Source organism: Zonotrichia leucophrys, chromosome 5 (assembly GCF_028769735.1).
Source record: "Zonotrichia leucophrys gambelii isolate GWCS_2022_RI chromosome 5, RI_Zleu_2.0, whole genome shotgun sequence".
Taxonomy (NCBI): domain Eukaryota; kingdom Metazoa; phylum Chordata; class Aves; order Passeriformes; family Passerellidae; genus Zonotrichia; species Zonotrichia leucophrys.
Window position 1 is genome coordinate 53,040,349 of NC_088175.1, and position 22,029 is coordinate 53,062,377.

The window sequence follows — 22,029 nt, forward strand, 5'->3', positions numbered from 1 at the left end:
ACAAGATTTTATTATCATTCTTTTCTATTCCTTGCTAGCCTTCTGATGAAATCCTTTCTTCTATTCTTTACTACAGTTTTAATATATAATTTTCTTTTAATATAATATATGTCATAAAATAATAAATCAGCCTTCTGAAACATGGAGTCAATATTCTCATCTCTTCCCTTGTCCTGGGACCCCTGAGAACACCACCACAGGCAGGATTTTTTACTTTTATTGCCAGAACTGTTTTGTTTATTAAAAACAACTCTACCTCTAATGGCAAACCATTTATTGTGACAAGAGAGAGAAATCTTTTTTCCAAACGGCTACACATGCGGGTGCTGCATAGCGTTACCTTACATTTCATTTCCAGATAAATTTGAACCTTGCCTCAAAAGACAAAAAAAATATTTATTCCCAGCTTGTATAGAGAAGGTGCACGACTGAAAATTGGCAAATCTTCCTCGTGTGTTAGCAGCAACTGCACCGTAAATTACGGTGCACAGAAAAATTCAGCATTTCACCTTGCAAAAGCACATAATTCATAGAACACTGCAGATGAAGGAGCAGAGATCTCTTCTCTCCACCACCAATAAATTAACCTCCAGCTTTGTTTTCTCCATCTGCCAGCACAGTGGTGAACTGAGGTGTTGCAGGCGCCATTGTGATGGACTAAGGAAACGCCAAGGTCTGGTGCTCTGCCTCATCAATCTGGAACCCAAATGGAGCTTTCCCTGAAGGTTGCCTCCAAACACATTCCTGAGGAGCACTGACTGGTGACCAGAGCGTCTGGCTGCGAGAAAACAAGTTGTGCAGCCCAGGAGCAGTGTTAACAGCTCCTCAGCTCTTTGAGGATCTCTTTTCACCAGCGCTGAGTAAGGGGCTGACCCCTCCTCGCAGCACATAAAACAGGCTGGAAGCAGCACTTGGGATTGTTCTTTTTTAATTAACAACATTACAGATTCACCTTTCCCAGGGTCTTATCAAAGTCCAGACCAGACACAGGGTAATGCAACCACTGTCACTGCTTGCCCACTTTCTTTTACCATATGCCATGGATGGATATTCCTTCCACAGCATTTAAGGCACCATATGGAGCTAGCTAGCAGACATGGATTTTGTTCTCAGCCTGCTCAGTGACCCTAGGGAATGCCTTCCTGCTTCACTTTCTTTTTCCACAGCCTAGAAATGACAGCACTTGCCTTTTCCTTCTTTTCTTTTTTTTAAGATTTCTAGTAAGAAAAGAAAGATGTTAAAGAGGACAGCATAAATGTCACTATGAGGAATTCTTCTACCAACAAAAAGATTTAGCTGAGTTCTATCTGCAACAGAGGCTAATAATAACAAACATTATTTACAAAGGATAAATTTAACTGTATAAACTGTCACTGAATTATCTAATTGGCATTTTCTCTCTCCCAAATGCACTCCAGATTAAGTATGTATTCACAACGTCTCTTAAGTCTTTAAACTATTTATAACTCTCCTAAACACTGAAATAATGTATTTACATCAGGATTAATCATCACTATAATTTAATTAGCATTTGACAAGAATTGATTTGGCAGAACTTTTTCCCTTAAAAATAGGAAATGGCCATAAACCAGGGGAATGGCCATAAACTAAATACACTGTTTTTTCTCTCCATCTGCTTCTGGTAAGATGCATTCTTCAACTGCTAATTCAGTCAAGATCTCAGCTTCATTTATCCAGTTAATTAGAGTCAGATGCTGACAACATCAAGATGATAAATCAAATCTGGGTATGCAGGCAAGAAGAAAGCTGCTGCTAACACCAATGTGCATGTTTTGATTTCTTACAGACCTACATATGAAAAGAGGATAAACCAGTAGCACACTAGGAGCAGAATTACAGTTATATCCCATAAAAGATGTGCTAAAAGTTGGGTGCTAAAGCAGTAACCATGTAAAAACTTGGACTCAGCAGGCAGATCTAGAAGCTCAGACTACTGCCAAGCTGCAGTGGTGAGTCCCACTTTTAGGGCACTGGCTCCAGCCCCTGTTTTTGATATCAGAAGTTGCTTGCTATCTCCTTCATTTGTGTTTCAAACAACCAGTGTTGCTGAGCCCTGTGCTTTGTGGAGAGCCTGAGCATCCAACCCCTCACCAGGAGCTCCCAGATCGTTCCTCTGGGATCCAGCCACCCCAAAATGCCCCAGGCTACTGAGAGAGGGGAGCTTGTGGCACACAGAAACGTGCAATTCCAGCATCTGCAGAGTTTAAAACATCAAAAGGTGTACACAGCCTGGAGCATCACCAGACCAAAGCAGCACGTGTGCTGGGGTTTACACTTTTGCTCCTGAGAACTCACAAGCATTTACATCTTTTCAGAGAGCAGAAAAGAGACGTAAATGGTCTCATCGAATATTTTTTGTGGATTTTTTTTGGTTTGTTTACTCTGAGGGATCACATCTGTGTGGCTGACAAAGAAAGCCAACCATAATCAATTCAATCAAATTAGAAATTACAGAGGAACAAGGTGCCACTTTGACACTCTACATTCATACACTCATGGTCCTTTTACACTCTACATTCATGCTCAGATGAACCAAGAACTCTGGGCAGACTGAGAATGTTAAGATAAACCTCAAAATTAAAAGGCAAAATGTTGCAGCATATGATTTTCTCCCCACAAAAGAAAGCAAACAAACCAACTCTAGCTCTAGAGCTTGTGAGTTCCTGAGAACTCACAAGCATTTACTTATTTTCAGAGAGCAGAAAAGAGATGTAAATGATCTCATCTAATCTTTTTTGTGGATTTGTTTATTTGTTTGTTTACTCTGAGGGATCACATCTGTGTCGCTGACAAAGAAAGCCAACTATAATCAATTCAATAAAATCAGAAATTACAGAGGGACAACGTGCCACTAGAGCAGCTCCTTCTACATTCGTGCTCAGATGAACCAAGAGCTCTGGGCAGACTAAGAATATGTTAAGAAAAGCTCAAAATTAAAAGGCAAAACGTTGCAGCATATGATTTTCTCCCCACAAAACAAAGCAAACAAACCAACCCTTAGCTCTAGAGTTGTCTCAGAGCACAGAGTAAAAGGACCCTTGGGGCTTCTGTTGAAGCCACATAAGGATGTTGAGTATCAGCTCTGCAGTGATCTATATGCACAAAGCACACACATTGTTAAAGGATATATGGACTGCAGGGTCACTAAGTTCAGCCCCAAACTACCAAAGTGTTTTCCCATGCCTTTGGTAATATTCCATAAGTAAATATATTTATTTTCCCTCTGCTTTAGAAAGAGTTCTGCTCAAATTACCTGATTAACCACAACCCACAGGCAACCAAAAGCTCTTTTTCAGGTAGCAAAGGATCCATTGCAATGCCTAAACTTGACAAAACTCCCCTGTACAATGGCATTCCTCAGCTCCCATTCCCAATGTAGCCTTTCTCAAGGTCTTGCCATGTTGCTACATTTCAAGGCACAGGGTATGGCCTCGACATTATTATCTGAGTATAGTCCCAGTGATTTTCATTTTACAGACTAAAAACCTTCCATCAGAACACAGGAGCTCAGTGCTGCTTCTCAGAATTAACATTTTTGTCTTGACAGAGCAATTCCAAGTGCTGTGATTCACAGGGATCAGGAAGTTCACAGCAAAAGATTACAAGATCATTTTAGCTCTATGTGGGCAACTTAAAGAGATCATGTAGGATACCTGAAGAAAAACAAGTTTATGCAAAGTTAACCTGCTTTTAAACAGCTGAAGAGGCAAAAAAAAAGCAGGCTTACACAGGAAACTGCAGTTTGTTTTCTAAAATGCCCCACACTGATACCACTTGGCACTCCTCTCCCATCTTCCTCTGGATTCCTGCTGACAGCAATTCACTGCCTTTACTTACAGAAACTTTAACAATCTCAGACAGAAACATCTTGGCAGTAACCAAAACAATAAAAACCACACCAATTATTCTGGCAGGTACCACAGACATCTGCTCTTCAGGTGCAGGAATTGAACAGCTCAAACAAAAGAATCAAACCAGCAGCCAAGGTGAGGAATGTGAGAATGGGACAGGCAGGCATTGCTACCCTGGGATGTGCCCACGCTGGATCCAAGCAGTAAAACCAATTCAAACCAATCTGCCCAAAGGAGAAAATCCTGTTGCCATCAATCCTGTGCCTCCACAAAAAATACTGAGCTTTGCAAAGAGTGGAAGTAAACATTTTTGGGAGCCACTCCTCCTCTCATGTTTCTACAACATCCATGTTTCCAGGCTTTGGGAGGAAACAAACACCTTCAACTACCTTTTCCTTCCAGTTACAAAAGCAAAGATCACAAATTACTCATCCTCAGCATGTCCTCAACATTAAATCACAGTCCATGTTTTCACCAATAGCCTCAAGTTTGTTGGAGTTTTTGGTCTTTTTTTTTTACAGCATGTGTGATCTACAGATATCTCTAAGGATTTGAGCTGCACAGAATTCTATTAAACACAGTGAATTTCTCAGAGATGGGCTCTCACTTTAATAAGGCACAGCAAAACTGTCCCACAATTGAAGTAAATAAATGTGAAGCAAACTGATTGCACAAATTGCACCGAGATAAAGGGAAAAGGGTAACCCCATTAAAAACTCCTCTTGCTGCAGCTGTTTCTCTTGTGCTGGGTACAATTAGTAAAGTGAATTATCAGTTTGATGCCTTCTGGGTTCCTATTCTTTCTCTTGCATAAGGATTTTTACACATTGATACATCAGTTGTTCTCCAAATGGGAAAGTATTTTTTCAAACTCAAATATACAAAAATCACAAAATACAAAGTGTTTCTACACACTCAAATATACAAAATCACAAGTATACAAAATGCTCAAATATACACACTCTCAATCTAAATATTGAACCTTAAGTATATTTATATCTTTTAATTTTTATAAAAGCATCCAACGTTTATAGTTGGTTACTTCAAAAGTCTTACTTTAAAATCTTGTTTTCCACAGTATTTGACAATTCACTCAAGGCTTCAAAATTTATACAAGCTATATCTCAGTTTTTACCAGAGTATCAACACAAGCTATGAAACAACACTCATCCCAAGCCAGGAATGATCTCATTTCTTACACACATTCCCTATCTGAGTCCAAGTCCCTACAAGGCAAGCACACAATGCAATTTCCTGCAAAAGAAAACCACTGAAATTACTCAGGGTGACAAGAAATTCAGATTAGACTCGGCAAAAGGTTCACAAAGACTCCTCCAAATTGGCTGTTTCTGACTTTTAACAAAATCACCTAAAATCCTTCCAGTGGAAGCAAAGCCCTGTTCCTGCTCCAAACTGACTCCCTACCACAGTGCCATGAGCCAGGAGGGAACAACTGACCTGAAATTCCAAATCCTTACTGAGATGCTACACATAAAAGCATTTATATCAATAATTAGCAATGGCCACAAAAAAAGTCTGTTGTAATCATAACATTCCCCCAAAAAAATCACAAGTTAAAAACTTCATGCTCACTAAACATAACAATGATAGTACCAATGATTCATCAAGGGATGAAGCAAAAATGACAAAATGATCCCTGCAAACCAAAATATACTCTCCACATGAAAGAAGAGGTCAAGCTAAGACATAGCTTACATATATCATAGATCTCTACAGGAAATAAACCTAAAAAACATGAAAGAAGGGGCACAGCAGACATCTCAATATAACATTAGCAGTTAAATGTGCATTGGAAAAGTGCCACTAGGTATTTCAGTAAACTAAACCAGAATTGTGAGAAACATTAAAACAAGTTATTTATAGCTATTATTTTGTAGATTTTAACTAATGGAGACAAGATAGAAACACAGCCCCACTGAAAACAAGCTGAATTCACTGAGTTTTGGCTTTGTGACCATATTTTTAGCCTCGTAATTAATTTAATTAACAAAATGATTGCACATGATCAAATGGTTTCATTAGGCAAGCACAGAGCATATCAAATCACCTTCTAGGAGACTGATAGAATACAATTAGGAATGTTTTGTTTGCAAAAGTTCTGTTCATGCATATTACTTTCCTGGAGCAGGAAAATGACCCAACTATGAATTTTTATTTATAATTCTTTTCATTTATAATAATTCTTATTTATAATTCATAATAATATTTATAATATTATAATATTTTTATTTATAATTACACTCTAGTCTTTTCTGGTCTTTCACTTTTCTTTCTATTTAAAATTAAATGAAAGTGATCTAACCTGTGCTGCCCAGCACTGGGAAGAGGAGAAATCATCAAACTCTGGAGTCCTTGAGTGCAGTGTTTCCAGAGTTTGAGATTTTTGCTGGGACATGAGATGAATCAACTCCAACCAACTCAGTTTCAGGAGGCTTGCTTTATTTTCTTACACTTCGGTTGCTTTTCCAAGTGAACACAAGAGGGCACAGCTCATGTGCAATCTCAGGCTGTATTCATATCCAGTACATGCCAAATTAAAATCAATTCTTCCTGCATGCAAAGCTCACATGCAAAAATAAGGCAGAGGCAGGAAATCTTATACACAAATAATTTCAGGTACTAGATGAGAACTGAAATGCTGTAAGTGAAATAACAGAAGATCTCCATAAGATAAAAGTAAATCAGGACCTCTAGAGCAATGTGCAGCCTGTACAAGTTGAAGGATCTATTTCAGGAAATCTGACACTGATTCAACTAACATCTGAAGGTCCTGAATATAAAGCATCCTGGAAAAGGAAACACAGAATGGCTCAGGAAAAGGATCAGTCTGATAAGGGTGGGGAAACAAAATGAGAATATAGGATTCTTCTCTGCTCTAACCCCTTGAGACTAAGCTTATCAGTCTATTTTTGACACAATGATTATGGAAAAAAAGTCAGAGGTTGGAAGGCTCAGTAGTTTCTGTATTCCACAATAGCTAATCAGGTGTTCCCCTTGCATAGAATGTTTGTGCTCTAAGATAATCCAAAGCAATTTTAAAATTCAGTTATAAAACCTGTCTGATAGTCAATAACACAACAACCTTTGCTGAGTCAGAAAGGGAGAAAAATTAACTCTGTAGGGCTGGTAAGCAATACCAATTCAATTTTTGAACACATGTATTCAAAAGCCCTGTGCAAGCCCCAGGAAGCTGGACAAAGTCAGGGCTGATAAGAAACACTGCTCAGAGCTGACTGAGTTATTCTACTACAGCTTTTCCACTCCCTTCAATACCTGACTGAATTATTCTACTACAGCTTTTCCACTCCCTTCAATACCTGACTGAATTATTCTACTACAGCTTTTCCACTCCCTTCAATACCTGACTGAATTATTCTACTACAGCTTTTCCACTCCCTTCAATACCTGACTGAATTATTCCACTACAGCTTTTCCACTCCCTTCAATACCTGAGTTATTCTACTACAGCTTTTCCACTCCCTTCAATACCTGACTGAATTATTCCACTACAGCTTTTCCACTCCCTTCAATACCTGAATTATTCTACTACAGCTTTTCCACTCCCTTCAATACCTGACTGAATTATTCTACTACAGCTTTTCCACTCCCTTCAATACCCGAGTTTCCACTACAGCTTCACTCCCTTCAATACCTGAGTTATTCCACTACAGCTTTTCCACTCCCTTCAATACCTGACTGAAGTATTCCACTACAGCTTTTCCACTCCCTTCAATACCTGAGTTATTCCACTACAGCTTTTCCACTCCCTTCAATACCTGAGTTATTCCACTACAGCTTTTCCACTCCCTTCAATACCTGAGTTATTCCACTACAGCTTTTCCACTCCCTTCAATACCTGACTGCATTATTCTACTCCAGCTTCCACTGCCAGCTCAAATACCTTGCACAAACATCTCCCAGTAATTGGAGAACCAGAACAGGTAAAATCCAAGTTCTAGGCCAAATCCTCACCACTCTGTGAAGAGCCTGGACTAAAAAAAAAGAACCACACACACATAAAGCACAGAAATTTCCACTCACAGGGGTGTGGGGGCAGCACTTTGTGCATCCCCCTGTCCCTAAAATCAGGGCAGTGGTGCTCCCAGCAGGAAGGCTGGTCCCTTTTCCTAAGCATATGTTGGAGTTAAGCCACCACACAATTTCAGAAGGTTTTAAGCACTCCCCAACCAGAATAACACCTTACCTCATCAGAAGGCTTCAGGCACCTGCCCATGGTGAGCAGCACCATGCACTGCAGAGGGCTGGGAGCATCCACTCCTCCTGTCCTTCAGCCCAGCCTTTTATGCCCTCCTGTTGATGCCCTGCACCTGTGTGCCCTCTGTGATTGCTCAGCACTCCCTGGCTGTTACTTGTAATATCATTCACCTGTTTTTCACAGCTGCAGCCAATTAGGGATCAGCCACAGCCCCACTCCAATCACCACAAACTCTGTGCCCACAGTTTCCATCTCAAGAACTCCTGAGGAATAAAACCTGACCCAGGGTGACTTGGTTTTTGTGGCAGGATTACACAAACTACAGGAGCACAAACCACCCTATCCACTCCAGTCCTTCAGACCTTGAGATCCTGGCTCCAGGAAAGGGAATTCCAGGGGAATCTTGCCATTGATGCCCTGTTGATGCCCTGCACCTGTGTGCCCTCTGTGATTGCTCCCCTGGGCACTCCCTGGCTGTTATTTTAATATCATTCACCTGTTTTTCACAGCTGCAGCCAATTAGGGATGAGGCTGGGCCACTGCTCCACTCCCAACCACCACAAACTCTGTGTCCACGCTTTGCCAGAGCACCTTTTGCCATACCAGTGGCATTATTGACAGTCATCCCTCCTGCCTTCAGAGGAGCCAAGCCCATCCATTCACCTGCCCAAAGAGGAATGGTGCTCCTAGAGCACATGATCATGTTAATAATAAATCACAGGATAATTCAGGCTGAAAAAGACCTTGGAGAACATCAGGTCTAACAGCAACCCAGCACTGCCAAATCCACCACTAAACCATGTCCCCAGGTGCCACATTTAAATCTCCAAGCAGTTTTTTGCACTTATTGACAATTCATATAAGCAGTGAATGGCTTTGTCTGGTTGGCTTAAAAGAACCTGTCTTTTCATGGGGAAGGTAAAGCCTGAGGAAATTCACTGTGAGGTCTGGATGAGGAAGATGCAGTCTGAAAAGCAGCTCACAAGAATCATGCAAATGAAAATAGGGGCTGACAGCAAGTGTGCAGAGGAAATCTGCTCTAAAAAACTCTGTAAAATACAGGCATGACTGGGGCATAAGCCAGTACACATGCTGCAGGTTCTAGGATACATCATAATCTCAAAACAGCTTTGGCCATAGCATTTAAACCTTTTTTACACTGCTGACCTTAGCATACTGTTTTTCTCTGAATAAATACTTTGATATTAAAATGTTTAAAAGCAGGAAATGGGCTGGAAAGTCATTCCTGTCAATGAGACATCAGAGCAAGACTTGAACAGGGCAGCCAGCAGGATCAAAATGCTTTGTTGCAGGTCTGAAACTTCACCTTCTTCCTAGATTAGACTCTTCCTCACATCTCAAAACCCTAACCTAAGCTTCAGATGCCTGAGTTATCTTGTTGGATAGAGATGAGTGGTTCACTTTTCCTTGAAAGCAAGCCCAGTGAAAACAACCCACTTCATCCAACAGCAATCAGGTTGTCCAAAACACAAGAAACTCAATAATAAAAACTCCTCCGTGAGAAAGAATTCAAAAGGTGTTCCATAAAAACACCCTAAACCACTGGGCTGCAGGCAGCAGGACAAGGAAGGAATCTGCCACCTCTCCTAAGAGAGCACAGGCACAGGTTCTGATCACCTGAAACAAAAACCAGCCTTTTCTCCTCATTATTATTTACATTGGCAAGTTTATTATGTCTGTTTGTCCTCAGTATAAAAACATAACTGGAAAATGAAATGGTTCTCCAGCTCAGGTAAAAATAATGAGCAGCAGCTCTATGACATGCAGAGTTGAGGGCAGAAAGTGAGCAAGTTCAGGGAAAGAGGACAGGAAACAGAGGAAGGAATAAACACATGAAAGAACAGACTGCTTCTTCCTATTAAGTTATCACTCATGGTGTATAATTCAAGCACAATGAAACAAATCTCAAAAATTGAAGCCCAAGACAGTATGAGGCACATCTGTTTGCTTTTGTTTATTTCAACAGCATGATAAAAATTTGTCACAGAATCAGAACTTAATTTTAACTCTTTTTGAGAAAGAACAGTTTCCAAAGCAGTAACAGGCTTCAAAAGAAAGCAAAGATCACTTCAGTCTGCATTAGTTTCTGGCTCCATTCTCTGAAATGCTATATGTTATCGTGCACATGTTTGTTTTTATCTGTCACTGTGGTTTATTGTTCAGGAAGTGTAGTATCAGCTGTCTCTTCCCTGCCATCAAAGCTACTTCGTTAAAGTTAATAGTGTTTGACTTCCAGAGGATCTTTTACCAAGGTAACACAAAAAAACTTCTGCTCATCATTATTTTTACAGCAGTAAAGACACCAAATGGATGCAGTATCCCCTTTACCTCTTAAGAAAAGAAATCCACTGCACGAATTCGTTGGAAGCGTTTAAAGGTGCTGTTTGTCACTTGCCAAACTTCTTGAGCTGTGAGGAATCCAAATGTTTTAACCACACACCATCAGATTTCAGAGCATGCTGTATTAATGAGTGTCTGCTTTAGCTGGTGAAAAAGCGCTGTACAAAGGATCCCTGCACCTGTGTGCACTGCCTCCTGTCCTGCATTAATGGCTTTAACTGCTGCTGTTGCTGTCATGGAATATTCAGCACTGCCCGACCTCCAGGAACACAAAATGAGTCTTAAAATTTAGTTCTAAAACTCAGTTTTATAACTGTGACTCTTAACTAAAGAACATTGAGAGAATATCAATTAAGTCAATTATTTTCGCCTTGATTTTAATGATTGAGAAGTGTGTGATGTGCTGTGTAACTTTCAAAACTTCTCTTCCACTTCCAAAAACGTTTCTTTTTATGACACAGCCACTGCTTTTTATTCTCTTTGCATTTGTATCTCCTCTCATCTCTATTTTCTTGTAACCACACCTGGTTTCAAGAATAAGGGTCACTTCAAAAAACTGACATTGTCTGGGCAGGAGGGGCAGACAGCAGCTGGCAATGCATTTTATGGCTTTTAATCAGAAATCACTGCTGAAAACCATTGATATTTAAAAGCTACTTACATAAAATAAAGTGCTGCTGCTTTAAATAAAGGAATAAAATAAATAAAACCGGGTTTTAAATAAAAACCTATTAATTTTCATGAAAGTACTTAAGGACTAAGTGGATGGATCTTGGCATAATACACATGTCCTATGAGCAGTAAAATGCAAAGGCAAGACACAATAACCAGGAACTTGTTCCTCTGTAAAAATAAAAAACTCCAGTAATGTCTAAAAATACAACACAGATATGGTCTCTCATATTCACAGATATTTCTTAAGTCTAGCAAATGTTTATCAGCTCAAATATAAAAGGGCCCAAGCTCAAATCAACTTTACACCAAGTATATAAAGTATGCTCCAAAAATCTTGTGTCCCTCAATAACCTGTAGTAAAATAAAAATGAAAAGTAATATTTGATGCGGTATTAAGGTATTTCCAATCTCCTAAAAGATATTGCAATAAAATATCATAAAAAGAGAAAGGAATCATCTAAGGCATACAATAGTAGAATAAATGTACTACAACCATTAGTTACCCCATGCACACAGCCCTTAAAAATGAGATTAATTTCTTGTTAGTCACTTTTACCTGGGTCTATCACTATCATCTTTTCAAGCTGCGTCCAGACTATTCCTGGCATCTGGGAATACACCAGGTCCTTTCACTGAGGAACAAGATCCTAAGGCAGGTATGCACACCTTACCCTGCTTTTAAAAATATGGGTTTTTTCCAATATGCTGTTCTTTTTAATAATTCTATTCATATTTATGTGTATATCAAACTGTCTCATGTCTCAGAAAATCCTGGCAGCTGAAGTGTACAGAACAAAGTGCAGCAAGCAGCATTTTGTTCCAGAGAATCTGAGATGCATTGACTCCATGTAAAATTATTAATGGCAGCCAGGCTGAGCATAAACTCGGCCTGGTTGCCATTATAATGAATTATTATATTGGCATTAACATAGAATTAATATTTATAGAATTAATAATTAATTAATAATCATTAATATAGTAGATAATAATGTTATAATAATCTAATAAAATAAGAAAATAATAAAATAAAATAATAAATATAATAATACTACATATAATCTTTATTATTATTTATTATAGTATATATAATGATAAATATTATATATATTTTATATATAATATATTATATTTTTCATATATTTTATATATATTTATATAATATATAATATGTAATATATTATATATAATATAATAAATATTTCATATATTTATATTATATTATATTATATTATATTATATTAACAATTATATTTATAAATTGTTAATAATTATTAGTATGTTATTGTTAATTATTATAATTACTGATTATATTGAATAATAATTATATAATGTATATCATAATGGTATAATATATAATTATAATTATATTAAACTATTAACACAATAATATATAATACAATAATTATACAATAATGTATAACGTATAATTTTTTACCAAAATCAGTTAATAATAACTAATAGTATTATTAGTTATAATGTATCATGACTAATAATAATATACCTAATGTATATTGGTTAATATTAATAATATATTAATAACGGTTATATATTAGTTAATATAATTAATATAACTAATGTATATTTAATAATTAATTAATAATTATAAGAATAACGATAATAATATTATCATAATAATTAATCATTAATTAATAACTACTTAATTAATAACTAATTAATTAATGATTTATAATTAATTAATCATTAAAAGAGCTAATATATGCGGCTTGAATTACCCATTCAGACAGCCAAAAGCAGGCGGAGAGCAGCAGCCCCGGGCCAGGGCAGTGTGACAGAGCCTCTGGCAGCCAGCACAAGAGGGAGCAGTCGGGCAGCGTGTGACCCTCCCTGCCGAGGCTCCGAGTGAGACATAGAGTTAGAAACTCAATATAAATAAATAATAAATAAAATAAAAACTCAATATAAATAAATAGAAACTAGAAGATCTCAGAGAGGGTCACAGAAGCTCGGCATGCTGCGGGACAGCAGCTGCTCAGAGCCCCCCGAGCGCCGCCCAAAAATGAGAACCCCACCAAAAATGAGAGCCCCCTTCAGCCCAAGCACAGTGACCCAGCCCAGCCCTGTCCCCCAGGGGTGTGCAGCTCCCTGTAAAAGCAAAATGAGCAGCGGCAGCTGCAGCTGATTGCTGTTATCCCCCCTCACTGCAATATGCAGATGTTTGGGGGAGGAGAGGACTTGGGTGCAGTAATTTCATTTTTGGGAATGCAGCTGCACTGCGAACCAAGTGAATTCCATCAGAGGGTAGCACAGCAGCCTCTGGGTGCTCCTGCATTTTGATTTGTTTCAAAGCTCTAAGGAAATACTGAAGGTCAGCTTGCTTGTACAGGTTTTCTTACACCCTGAGGAAAGCAGTAGGAAACTGCAGAGCCCGCTGAAATGCACCCAGAGGAATCTGTAAGCCTGGTGGACCCAGTGGTTCTACGGACAAAAGTGATCCTTCCTTCTGCAGAAATCTGGAAGGTCCTCAAGCCCAGCTCCTTGCCACAGTTTGCTGTGACGTTCTTCCAGATGAGCACAGCTGGAGCACTTCCTGAGTCTGCTCTCTGGAAGCCACCTTCTCCAATACCCAGGGCTATTCCCTCTTTAGGTCCTTAAAGAAAACTTTTAGTTTCACATTTGCAAAACACCAAGTTAAGTACAACCACCTCCTGCCTGTGATTAGCAATCTTTGCCACTGCGGCTAAACAGTGTTTCCAAAAAAGAGTTTGAGATGTAATTGTCACTGTAAAAGAAGTACTCTTTTATACCAAAATGCCTAAAGATTTAAAAAAACCCCAGAAATCAAAAACCAAGCAAGAAAATAGATAAGAAAAAAAGATAAGAAGCAGAGAAGCAGGCAGAGCTCACTTCTAATCCAGAGTTTCAATCAATAACTATTTTTATATAACACATATATTTCAAAAGTTACTTATCCTATTACAATATTTAAGTCTCCATAACAACTCTGAGAAAGAAAACTGTAAATTACCAGAGAGAAAAATCCTCCACCCAGCGATTATTCGTACAAGTACTTATTCCACTTCTCAGATAACTTTATAAAATAAATTCACAAGCACAAAACCCCACCCAAATTCCACAGAAGCCAGTGTGACTCCCTCCACAGAAGCAATGAGAGCTGCACTGACTCCACATTTCTCACAGCACCACAAACCACATTCTGCCCATTAGAATTTTGAAAGCCATTAAAATACTCAAGGTAGGATACACTAAATACTTTTTTTCAAAAAGGCCACACCTTTTCAATCAGTTTTCCATAAGCTTTTTCATAAATTGAAAGGATTATCACCCCAGCTAAACCTTGAAACTACTACTCTGCAACACCTGCAAGCAATTTTTATCTCCAAAGATTTGCTGAAGTTAAATTTTGCCAGCTGAAAAGACCATGATCATTATTAAAAGAAATGCAACAAAATCCCCTAAGTGCAGCAGTATCTGAACTGCAGGTCTATAAATCAGCCAGTTAGTTTAATTATAAAGAGTCTATTTATAGTGGAATCACTCCAAAAACATTACAGATAGGCCAATTAGTTACAGGCTTCCCTCAGAATAAAGTGAACATAAGCTGTATTCTTACTTCTGTAGGTTGCATGAAGATTTTCATCTGGAAGAAGAAGTTTAATCATTTAAATTCGCGTTCTCCTCTTTGTTTTTTACTTACTGCATGCTGTTGTTAAGCAAAGGAAAGATTTAAGAGTTTTTAACCAAAGTATCTGTTGGAAGTTCCAAGTAAAGCCTTGACAGGGTCCAGCTTGCCAAGAACTGTGCTTTTACCAGTAAGCAAGGAAATCCATCCAGTTTTTTGGTTTTTTTCTTTTTTGAGAAAAAAAAAAGACATTTCCCTTGGAATTCATTTTCTCTCCTGAGGATTCTGTGTGCACGCTGCCCAAGGCAAACAAACACACACCTCTCCCCAAGGACAGGGAGATCCCTGGGCATCCAGGGGCTCCAGGACAGGGCTGGCACCCGTGTCCCCACTGTGACACAGCCCAGGCCAGCCAGTGTGACCCACTGATGGAGCCCTGGGTGCTGAGGATTCCAGACTTTCAGGCACTGACCCCCAAGAGAACACTGCATTTCACCTGGAGAAAGCTTCCAAAGTGGGATGACAGGACTGGGATTGTGGGTGTGCAGTTTGAATAGAAACGTGTGATATCAAAACTTAGAGTTTAAGGGTTTAGAATATAGTAACATATATAAAGCAAGATGGAGGTTTTAGGGTAGAGGCTGGTCCTTGTTCTTCACCTTCTTCTCCGTGGGTTTGGGTGGGTTTGTGTAATTGGATAAAAAGTCCACATTGTGGGCTATGAATGGTTGATTACTGAGTTAAAAGTAAAAATAATTTAGGAAGTGTCATTTCTTAATTGGACAGTTTATCCTTAAAAGCCTTGTAGAGAGAGAGATACAGCTCCATTTTACCTTGTTAGAGTGAAGTGCTGTAGAACTCACAGTTTGTGAGACTGTAACACAGAAAAAACTAATAAACATCCGGGTCCCAACCATCTCACACATTTAATCCCGACCCTAACAAAAAGAAGTTAGGACTCCACAACCCTCTGCTTGTTCCATGGCATTTTTTGTGAGGAAGAGCCCAGGATTTGCTCAGAAATACCATGGCCTCCCATGGGTATGGCCCTGGTGCTGGGAGCACAGACCCCGCTGCCAGAGAGGGCTGAGAAATGGCTCAGGGTAGGGAAAAGGTCCTGACCTGTGTGTGTGTGTTTTGAGGAAAGGGGCAGTCTCTTCAGGCCTTGCATTTGACCTCCTTACCTCGGGAAAAAGCAGTAATCTGAAGGACTGGCCCAGTATTTTCGAGGATAATTTGTTCTAAAGATGAATATCATCAACACGATGGAGAAATAAAATGAGCGTGTTCCAAACCGTCCATGATACAGCACTGACCACACAATGAATCCAAATCTGGCATCCCTAATGTGCTCATGAAGGAAAAAGAGCCTTGTTTTATCCAGATTAGATGGCGTGGAGGTGAACACCATGCTGTCACCTCACCCAAGGCTTTAGCACAAAGCAGATCTCTGGTACGTGGTTACCTGGGGTTTTCTCCTCCATGGACCCCATTGAATCACACTGAAGGGTTGGTACCATCTAATGAGAAAGGGGTGGGTGTATCAGAGCAAGACTGGCTTTTCTGGAAGCATTATTAGCCCTGGGCAGGTTATTAAAAGGCCCTTTGGATTGTAGTCATAAAAAGAAGGCTGAATTTCAAAGGTAACTCAGCGCAAGAGAGCTGAGCAGGAACAACTTTGCAGAACTGCCAAGCAGAATATGGCTGACACTCAACAATTCAAAAAAAAAAAAGCAGAAACATGATAAGAATAGAAAGGATGTTCATTTTCAAGCAGAAGATAAGATATGGAATAAAGTTCATTCTCAGAATAGTGCAGAGAAAGATTTTATGGCTGCATTATCCTCAAGCCAGAAGATTCCTCATCGAGTTATTTAAGTAATAGGGTAAACTGAGCCCCAGTGCCTGCTGTACACAAGGTGTGCTGCTGTGGGTGCCAGTCCTGGCACATTTATACCTCTGGCAGCCTTTGGTCTGGAGCTCTGGTAGAATTTTTTATATTCTTTTTCTTATATTCTTCACACATCCATCTGATTTTATGTGCATGGACATCACACTTTTTCATCCCTTTATGTTCCTTACCTCAGACATTCTGGTTTTAGCTCTCTCTCAAAACACAGAGAGGATGGCCACTCTGTAACCTCTCACATGCCAGTGATGTTAACTTTTCTTCTTTATTTTCATTACCCATCTACATCTTGGCCTGGTTAATACATCAGTGAATACATGGGAGAAGGAGAGCTTGGGAAGGGAGACAGCAGGGCTCAGCTCAGAGAAAGATTCCTCACTGCCTGTTAAGCATGGCACACCCTGCAAAATTCAAATTTACTGGAGAAGCAGAAAGCAAATGGATTGCCAAGGCTTGTGACACCTGCAAGACAAGGCATGGAAATGTTACTTAGGAAGGTAAAGGCAAAACTGCACGTGGCTTTTAAGCCAAGGAAAAGAAAGTTAAAATAGAATAAAAGTCTACTAAGAAATCAGTAAAATTGCATGTTTCCTGTAGACCTATCTGCAAGTATACATTTAAACTTCCAGAGTGATGCAGGACAATGCTAATGTGTGGAGTGTGAGTGTGTGGAGGCTGTTATCAAACCAGGAGTGGCTGGGAATGATTTTTAGCTGGAGCTGCAGCTGTAACCTGATGGAAGCATTGCAGGTTTGCATGCTGAGTCTCAGTTTCATCATCATTTCAGATTCCTTCACATCTTTGGGGAAATCACCTGATTCTGGCAGGTCTCTTCCTTCTTCTGTATTAGAAATCTGTTGGTAATATTTCCCTTTGTCCAAGCAGACAATAAACTCTTCCAAACAAGAACAGGCTCTTGCATAAAAGTGCTACAGTAATCAAAATACTGATTCCTGAGATTTTTTTAAATTTAGATTTCAGTAAATTCATGGTTAATTAAGGAGGTTTGAAAGAGTTTGATGATATTTGAAATGTTACTAATTGTTGTCTAGGGGGATACACCAGAAGTTCATTAGTCACCTTTCCAGGCCATGAAGATGTGTTTTGGTTAGTTTTATGTGGAAAGGAACTGCAGTCTTTTCCAGTGCCCTTCTGTCCTACTGTTCCTCTCATATTTTTCTCCCCCTCCCAGCTTCACTTCTTTTTCCATGCTGCCTCTTAGAGTTTGAATAACTTCCCATCTGCCACATGCCAAATCTCCTTTAGATCCTTCCTTAAAACCACTTCCTTCTCACAGCCTACTTAGGCTGATATTTTCACCAAGACATCTCCATTCATTCCCCATCTGAACTATTGGGCCATAAATCATATTTGTCTCGCTCAGTTTGTCAGCACTAAACATAAAACATGTCCTGGACATTCTAGCAGTCATTCCCAGTCTGCTGCCACATGAATGATAGCGGGGTCTTCTATCAATTTCTGTACATTTCCCAGCAGGACAGAAGAGAAAAAAATAATTCAAAGAACTTCCCCACAGCCCTCAAGGCTCGTCTGTATTGCACAGCTGGGAACAAACATTTTTTTTGCTCCTGTGAACTACAACTCGCAGCATTATTAGTTAAGCAAAGGTTAAATGGAAGTAACAAATGTTTGTTTCTATTGAACTGACAGTTCCTTGCACATACACAAACATCTCAGCAGATGCTTCAACATTTCTTCCTTCATGGTTCTGGTAGCCAGAATGACATGGCAACTGGAACTGAACAGAAAAAAAAATAGTAATAATAGAATAAATGATAGAAATAGAATAATAGAAAATATAAATATAATATAAATAATTCTAGAATAATAGAATAAAATGATAGAAATAATAATAGAAAAAATTACTAGTCCTATTATTACTACTAATCACAGAAAAAAACCCCACTAAAAATAGAACTAATGATAATAGAAAAAAAAATTTATTAGTCCTTAAAAGTCAATAGCAAATAGGAACCATTTAAAATTTGATGAGAAAGATCTGTTAATGATTCTTCAAAATTAATTTTGTCAGGTCATATTTGGTCAACCAGCTCTCTATTTCAATGGTGAAGATTAATGCTTTTTCCATGAAACTAATGCCAAAACTTTGACTCACTGGAAGTAAAACATTAGTTTAAAGAGCTACTCATAATCATTTGTTTTACAGTAAAAAAACTAAATTTCTTGCATTGGGATATAAACCATTTTGTCACATAAGAGTTTGCTGGAGAAGACCTGGAAGGTGACCTGTGCACAAACAGCTCAGCCACTGGTGCCAAATTCCCAATGCTGTAACATTTGCACAGTTAAATGGAAAGTGAAGTTTCATTTGCTCAAACTGCTGAATTAGGTTAACTTCCCTGTGTAAAACAGAAATTACAATGCATAGCTGACAGGGATTAATGTCATTTTCCTAATCCACAGGATGGGGGATGCTCCCTTAGTACCAGCAAATAAAATCCTGGCATAGGGCAAGGAGTTTGAACAGGTTGTAACTACAAAGTAATGACTTGAAAATACATTTACACCTTCAGTGTGTGTTGCTGCTCTGTGAAAGACACCAACAATAGATCCTGAGATCCCCTTCAGGCCTGCCAAGGCTTTATTCCCACAGGAAAGCAGCAAAACTTGGGAAAGGGTGAATGGAAATGGATGGTGTCCAGCACCTTGTGGGATAAATCCATGTTTGTTTGAAACCAAAAGAAAAATCTCACCTGAGCACTGAAAATCTACAGCTAATATCTAAATGAGACAAGAAAAAGGAAATATAGCAATGATTATTTGTTTAATATATAATTATATTAACTGTCAGAGTTGGAGTATGGTGAAATCATACCAGGAATTCCTGATTTTGCAAATTGTGCAAAAATCCTTCAAATTCTCCCAAATTTCCCAGAAAGTACAGTGGGCAGCAGTTCTGACATAAGTTTAGATGGGTGTATTTCATTTTATACTGTATTCAAAGTTTTATCCTTTTGCTGTTGTTTAGTTGGGGTTTTTTCTTCAGGGCACATATTTTGTCAATTTTGCTCTCAGACCAAATCATGTTTTCAGACATTCATCCTCTAAAAAATATTTAGACTCATTCTTAACCTACCAAGATCTGAAACTAGTATTTTTGGCTTTAGGAATGCTCTAAAATGACGAAGTTGAGAAAGCACTGGCAGATAATGCCTTTGCAAGGGGGTACAGATGTATTGCAAAGGCAGAGAAGCTGAGGAATCTGCAGAATTCCTTCATCCAAATGGGTTCAACACTCTGCTTTCCCTAAAATGTCAATGATCTGATGGGTGTCACATCTCTTGGAATCACCATCACTGTGAATTTGGGGATTTTGCAGGCTGTTAAAGCTTTTGCTTCTGAATATGGGCACTAAATATTTGGAAACACTGAATTATCTGAAGAAAGTGCTGGTGAAAGCATTGTTAAGGGCAATTCAGAGCACATAAAAACAGTATGAACTGTCCTGATGTTGATGCTGCCAAAGTTCCTGATGCTGGTCATGATTTTGGTTCCACAGCATGAAATGAAGGTTGGGATTTTTCAAAGAACAGATGAGTAGTTTCTTTTTTAGAAAGATAACTTTCTTCTAGAAAACAATATATCTTTGGTGTGTCTCCATTTGGCTGCTTGAAAATGGGAGCATTCAAGGCTTCTAGCTACCACTGATAGGTTGTGTATGTCCAAAACCACTGTGGATTCTTATGCTAACAGCTTCTTGTTCCACATCCAGAAGGGCTCAGGTTGGAAATGAGAACCTGATTTTCTCTACACACAGCTTTCCAAGCTCATGTTTGAAGAGGAGACTTTTCCCCCTTTTCACATGATTGCAGACAGGAATTGTTCAGGTACATTTGTGAGAGCTCACCACCTTCATTTCAGCCTCTCTGCTCCTCATCCAGGAATGCACTTCAGCAAATCCATCACTCTGAACTGTGGGTGGACTGCAGACTTATTCAGCAAATTTGTGAATGGGAATGTTTTCTTACAAACCTGCTGAATACTCACTGCCACACAGCACAAGAAAGAATTACATCCTAGAATTACATGGGTTGGCTGTTCTAGGAAGAGCAAAACAAGAAAAAAGGACAAAACCCTGGAGGAAAGGTATTGTTTAGAAGTAAATTTGCTAGAAACAACTGAAGGAATGGGGTCCTTGAAGGAGAAATTTTACATTGCCATTTTAAATGTTACATTGCCACTTGAAAGTCAGATGGAACTTGAGCAGCTGAGTGAAAACAAATAGTTGTCACTCATTCAGTTGCCTGAAAGCAGACTTTACAAACTGAGAGCTAAGAAGGAACTTAGAGAGGCTGCTTCAGGAGACAGTAAGGTTCTGCTAAATCACATTTGATGTTCTGATAGCCTGAGTAGCAGCAGGGATGGCCCTGTTTTTAGGAAGCCAACCTTGCTGAAAGCAGGGCAGGGTTAAATCCATCTAACCTGCCAACAGGGCAGGGTTAAATCCATCTCTGCTGTGTGTGGGGCAGAGATTCAGTGCCTGGCTCAGAGAGAGGGTGGTCACAATGGAGGACAATACTCTCTACATTTCAGAAGCCTGTATATTTTTACAAAAAATAACTATCATCACCATCATCTGATGCAGTGCATGCAGTGATTCACCTCCCGACTGCAGCAGAGTTTTTGAGGATCCATGCTGAGGATCCATCCCTTCAAGGAGCAGCAGCGCTCAGAGCTCAGGAAAGCCCAAGGATTTTGTGTCCACAGGACGTTGCACTGACCACATTGTTCATTTCTTGATCCAGCCAAACCTCTGTGTTGCAGTCCCTCAGCATTGCCACAGGATTTCCAGTCTGCTGGTGAGGTTCAGAGCTGCTGCCCCTGCCCTGGCTTGCTGCATGACACAGAAAATATTTCTGGTGACTGATTAGCAATAGATTGTTTTTATAACGGTGTGTCTCTGTACACATGCCCTCCTCCAAAACCCCTTCCCTATTCCCAGGACAGAGATACCAACTCAGTAGTCACAGCCTGCTATATTACATCAGAGAGCCTCATTAAATCACTGCAGACACAATTATCTTTTGTATCCATCAAAGCATGAAAGGTTACCTGAGTTACTAAAAAATTCCAGGCGTGTCTTCCTAATAAACAACAGCATAGTGATTAATTGCTGAAAGAATCTGGTGCTTTAAGAGTAGCTTTTATTTGGAAAGTTGAACACACTCATTCACCAGACAACTGAACTCTCCACTTCTCACTTTCTCAGGTCACCTGCAAGCACTGGAGATTTATGTGAGCAAGAAATATTGTTACTTTTTACCATGGCCGTGTTTTTTTAAGCAACATATTTCAGATAGAGATTTAGCCCCACGATGCATAGAAAGAAAGA

The 22,029-nt window shown here is 39.2% G+C and overlaps 1 long non-coding RNA gene across 1 annotated transcript in view; it reads right to left on the bottom strand.

Annotated features, from left to right (window-relative positions):
- LOC135449105 (uncharacterized) overlaps positions 1 to 8,147 on the bottom strand; it is a 101,906-nt gene extending 93,759 nt beyond the window's left edge. Inside the window, exon 1 of the long non-coding RNA XR_010440645.1 lies at positions 8,098 to 8,147. This is a non-coding gene — a long non-coding RNA (uncharacterized LOC135449105). The remainder of the gene's footprint in view (positions 1 to 8,097) is intronic.
- Between the last annotated feature and the right edge of the window lie 13,882 nt (positions 8,148 to 22,029).